Below are 6,290 nucleotides of genomic sequence, written 5' to 3' on the forward strand. Positions count from 1 at the left end.
AGGCATGACGAAGCGGATATCGTCTTCTTTTGGAAGACCAAACAAAGTAGATTCGCTTTGACAACGAAGCACACAGCGTCTTCACAACATGGCGGCGGCATCAATACTACAGCGAGAATAAAAGTTATGCTTTCTTTCTTTGCGTGAACATTTGGGCTGTGTTATGCAAATCTTCCCACATCGTGATGTAGGTATGTGGGGGCGTGTTAGAACGAGCCGTTTTAGGTAGGCGTGGCTGACTCTTAACTTTTATAAAGAATATCTCTTTGGATTTGAGACTTTAGTCTTTGCAACTTTACAGATCTTCTTTATGCACCAAGAGCTTGTAACACTCCAAAGAGAAAGGAAAAATTTAAATCGCATCATATGACCCCTTTAATATACATTACTGTTCAAGAGTTAGGGGTCAGTAAGATTTTTTTACCTTTTTGAAAAAAGAAGTCTCTTCCGCTCATCAATGCTGCATTTATATGATCAAAAATACAGTAAAAGACAGTAAAATTGTAAATTATTTTTACTATTTAAAATAACTAGCTTTCTATTTCAATGCAATTTATTCCTGCGATTCAAATCACATGATCCTTCAGAAATCATTCTAATATGCTGATTTGCTGCTCAAAAAAAAAAAAATTCTTATTATTATAAATGTTGAAAACAGTTTGTGCTGCTTAAAATATTCTGAATATTTTAATTGGAAACAGTTATGAATAGAAATATAAAAGACAGAAGAGAAAAGAAAAACCTATCTATCTATCTATCTGTCTATCAATTAAATACAAAAAATAAAAATATTATAAATATAATACAATTAAAATGAATCTTACTGATCCCATACTTTATAACAGTTGTGTATATATAGTTCTAAAGTTAGGGGACAACATATAATCACTATATACTGCATTTAATGGTATAATTATATTATATGTCATACCACAGAACCATATAAAAGGCGAAGGTGATTAAAAGAAAGATTTCTCTAACAGTATATACAGTACAAATGGCTGAACATTTTGTTACCTACAGTATACTTGTCCAGTCAGAGTCCCTGCCGGATTCCAATACAAAAGCCTTCTGAAGCTCCAGCCTGGATAATTTCCTTTTCCTACTGTACAGTAAATCACACACACATACACACACACACAGAGACACATACAAATGCTATGTCAGACATCTTCTATAATACGGAGCGCTCAGGAGGTTGCATTCAACATTGATTTATTACAACACTGCTCAATGGAACAATGAAGCACACACAAAGCGACGTTTAGAGTCCGTAGGCATCGTTTCTCTTACACACTCTGCCTTTTGTCGACCTTTCCTCCAAGACCCATGTTCCTCCACAGAAGAACACACTCCCCACTGAGTGAGTTATAGTTTCAACAGCAATTGAAATATCTGCCCAATATGTCTGAGTCTTGAATGAGAATGACGTGAGGATGCTTCAGAGAGAATGAGGAGTTTTTAAGCAAAGTGGCTCAATGATTTTGACTCCCACCAGTCAAAAAAAATTAAATTAATTGGTTAAAACAAGGATGAAACACACAAAACCTGTCAAGAGCATGTCCGAGTCAAATTTTGCACCCAAATCATAAGAAAGTAAATAGGAAATTATATTTTTTCTTAAAGAAAATTAGGACTTATGATTTCTTGCATTGTGACACTATTTTAATTACTGTTAAGCACATTTACCAAAAATGTCATTCTCAATTCTGTAATGCAAGTGCTGTAAAATGCTGTCAAAAATCAAGATGCAAGAGACAGAAAATATTGAGAATTGAGAATCACTATTAAAAGTACACAAAAGAACAGGGCACTTTGATGTGACATTTTGGGTAGAAATTGTGTTTAACTGTCATGAAATTAATGCGACAACCCCCCAAAAAATTAATTTAACAGTCCTTGAATCATACCAAATGTTAATGCAATATACAATTTCTTGTTTTGATTTCGGGAAGAAATGTGTTTGTAAGACTCATTAATCATTAAAAAAAAAATTATTTTGTCTGCCTCAATCATGTAGTTTTTCCATGAAACCGTGGCTGATGGAGAATATTTTAATTAAACAAGGTTGCTTACTCTTAGTTCATTCTTCTCTAGTTTCAAAAGAGCACAATGACACGCAGCAATGCTGACCTTTAAAAGGTCAACAACTTACCCAAAAATTAGTCTGAGCAGAGTGAATAATATCCTACAGCTCAAAAAAAATGAAAACATGAGTTCATCCTTATGTAATTTAATGGAAGAATGCAACAGACCTGACAGTTCACACATGGGAGTTTCAAGTACAAGCTGCAGCCTGCAGCGTTACAGAGTGAGCCAGGTTATATTTCACACAAATGTATACAGTATGTACATTTACATCTGCATTTTTATAAAGTTGCACATAAACGTCAAAAATGCCAGGTGACTTCATCATAATGCATGTAAGTAAAATCTAGTTATCATCACGAAAATAAATATGCAATAAGTTTGGATTTTAAATTTTTTTTTAAAAATGCCTCAACATTCAGCAGTTTGACCAAATAATGCGTCAGAAAAATCTGGGATAAAAACTATATATAAAAATTGCATATAAACTTCAAAAATGCCACATGATATACAACAATTTTGGATTTTAAATGAGATTTTCTGAATGAAATGCCTTAACTTTCAGAAGTTTGATCAAATAAATCTAAATTCAAATTTTCTATTTTAAAAAAATGCCATAACTTTCAGCAGTTAATCAAATAATGTGTCAGAAAAATATGGGGAAAATTGCTTTTAAAAGTTGCACATAAACTTCAAATATGTCACATGACTTCATAATGCATGAGAGTGTTATCCATTTATCACAATGAAAATAAATATACAATAATTTTAGATTTTAAATTACATTTTCTGAAAGAAGTGGCTTAACTTTCAGTAGTTTGATCAAATGTTTCAGAAAATATAGTGGAAAAAATATTTTACATTTTTGCATATAAACTTCAAAAACGTCACATGACTTCATCATAATGCACGTGAGTGACATGCAGTTATCATCATGATAATAAATATACAATAACAATAATAATGCCTGAACTTTCAGCCGTTTGATCAAATAATGTGGCAGAAAAATATTGTGGGAAATATTTTAAAAGTTGCACATAAACTTCAAAAATGTCACGAGAGTGACATCTAGTTATCATCATGAAATTAAATATACAGTAATTTTGGGTTTTAAAAAAAAAGACAAGCCTTCATTTTCAACAGTTTGGTTAAATAATGTGTCAGAAAAATATGGGGGAAAAATTCACTCAGAAATTGCTAGTAAATTTCAAATAATTACAGAGAAATGGAAAGAAACAATGAATTTAACGTGAAATTCTGAAATATAAAAACTGAAATAGTATTTTCTTGTAAAACATACTCAAATAATCTATTTATGACCTAATTTTGTGTACTTTTGTGTATTATTAGCTTTATTATTATTAGTTTTTATAATACACAGACACACACATATACTGTACACACATATATATATATATATATATATCTTACTGACAATTTGCATACTGTGCACAGTATATAGAGCCTAAACAAGATATGCAATTTTCAAATAGCAGCTAAGAGTTCTGTCATATCTACATATGCATCTAAAAGTGTGCATGAGCCTATATGTACTCATGTATAAACCATTCTGTGATGTTAGTTAGTTTTGGGCATAAACCTCCATCCCTCAGAGGCATTTCCAAGAAGTTTAACACGGGCAAACTCAGCAGCTGAATTTCAACATGCTGCAGGCAACGCTGCACTGATCTCGGCATGTTTCCATGCAAATTTCTGCAAAATCCAGCCGCTAACATCTTCATTACAAAACTCTACGGCTCTTGGTGAGCTAAAGGAAGGTATCTATACTGGCAATAAAAGCTGCATCAAAGCCCCGAAGAAATCAAATCCCAGAGATGGCCCAGAGTCAACCGGATAAGGTTTCGACATTAAAGAGACTGACAATCCAATGCGGCGCACCATCGTCTACCGCACAACTGCAAAGCGCAGATAGAGAATGCGGGACTCATCCTTGTCTGAGAAGATCAAGTCCCTCATTTAGCGGCGAGTTAGGCACGCAGAGGTTGGGCTACATGCACTGTAATTTTGCCCGTCCGGTTGATCCGAACCAGCCTTCGGTGCTCGCAGCTATTCTGGAAGATCTTATTGGGTCCTGCTTTAGCAAAACAAACAAGACAGAGCATCTCTGCCTAGAAGTTAAACTAGGCACAATAACTTCTCTTTGATGCTTAAATGATGAGGTTTTGTAATTAAGGCTTAGCTGCACAACCGCACATCTCAAACTTCCCTACAGGCTCATGGTAAGAGCAATGGAGGAGATGCTGGAGAAAGCGGGATGAATTGTGGTCACGGCCTAAGCAACATGATAATTATCTGAAGTCTCCTGCTGGGCGATGGGTGCAACAAAGCTCTGAATGTAAAGCTGTTGATGTTTATTAAGGTCAATCTTACTATTACTTACAGCTAGAGTTAATTCTTGCACAAACCCTTAACAGCAAATATTGAATTTTTGCTTGGAAAATGATGAAACACGCAAAATAATCCTATTTTGAAAGAGGGACCCGAGCCTTATCTACACTCTAAAAAATGCTGGGTTAAATACAACCCAGTGCTGGGTAAAATAGGGACAAACCCAGCAATTGGGCTGTTTTGACCCAGTGGTTGGGTTACTACCCAGAAGGTTGAGTTAAACATTTAACCCAACCGCTGGGTCAAAACAGCCCAATTGCTGGGTTTGTCCCTATTTTACCCAGCACTGGGTTGTATTTAACCCAGCATTTTTTAGAGTGTAGTAACCAGTATGGGCTCTTTTGACTTGGGCATCCCTAGCAACACCTTAGCAACCACTCAGAATAGCCTGGGAAACAAATTGGACCAGTAATCAATCATATCTCATAGCAACCATTCAGAAGACCCTACCAGCGATATAACACAGTAAAGACCACTCAAAACACCTTAACAACACCCTAGCGACAGCTTAGTTTATTTGTTTACAGGAGCAATGCACATAAATAAACATGGCTGTATATGTGCCAGAATTAGCCAAAAAGGCCATTTTGTAGACCCTTAAGATCCAGTCAAACATACCTTGGCAACTGCAGAGCAACACCTTGCCAACAACCGACAATAACCTAGCATTACATTTTCTTCAGAATATGCTAAAATCTAGGATTTTTGTTATTAAATTTCCCCTAAAAAGTGTAATTCATGTTGTTTTTTTTAACTGCGTGGTTATAAGGAGAAAACAAACGTGAGGACTTTGCCCATGACTGTGCCATGTTCTTGTACCATTTTTATAAAGGATGGTGATACCTCGAGCTGATACAAACCATAATGTTGTCTCACGGCAGTCGTGCTATTCTATTTCACCTGCTTTTAGAATGAATGGGGTTACCTGAGCTTGCAATTATTTACACTGTGTCTCCTTATAGCCTGTGATCACTAGCCGAGCAGAGATCTTCCCTCCAGCAGGGGCTCTGCACTAAAGCTTTAAGAGGAAAGATGGTTCCCCTCTCTTTGCTCTTGGGCGTAATTGTTATGATGTGTGTCATCTTGCTCTCTGCATGCCTGGGGTACGCCTCAATTGTCTTTTTACTGTAATGAAATATTTCTTAGAAAAACGCCAGTGTGTACATACATGGATTTTTTATGTAGCTGCTACAGGCTGTCACAAAGACTGCACTAAACAAAATTATACAGTGCACAGCATAAATGAGTACACCCCCTCTGATTAAATATAAAAGATGTATTTTCTTAATGATCACTAATATAATTCATAGAAAGATGGCAAAATTGAAATTTAACTTTAAGTTAAGTTTAACTCCTGGAGGACGACCTCCTTAAATGCCCTGGTCTTTAATGGGGAGTGTTGTAGAGGTCTGCATTCCCGCGACCCGACCGGATTTTTTGCGCCGCGGGATTAAATTCCCGAATAAAACGCGGTAGCGGTCGGTAACTCTGGTGTAATTTGAACGGGAGCGGACGGTCTAACAATATCCCATTCCCGACGTCGATTTAGAACAGCATATCTGCGCTTTATTCTTATTGACCACCGGTACAGTTTGCGCTCAGGACTGTTATGCACACGCTGCACGCATGCTTTAAACGTCACGTGTTTTATTTGCATGGTCTGTGCGCAGCATGTGCATACCGATCCTCAGAGCAGGCTGTACCTGTGGTAAATATATGGCCCTCAGACAGAACAGACAGGTTGTCGGTGAGTGACAGAGCAGAATAAGGATGGAGCAAAGTGTGGATGCGCT

Source organism: Sinocyclocheilus rhinocerous, unplaced genomic scaffold (assembly GCF_001515625.1).
Source record: "Sinocyclocheilus rhinocerous isolate Xijiao unplaced genomic scaffold, SAMN03320098_v1.1 scaffold448, whole genome shotgun sequence".
NCBI classification, from domain to species: Eukaryota; Metazoa; Chordata; class Actinopteri; order Cypriniformes; family Cyprinidae; genus Sinocyclocheilus; species Sinocyclocheilus rhinocerous.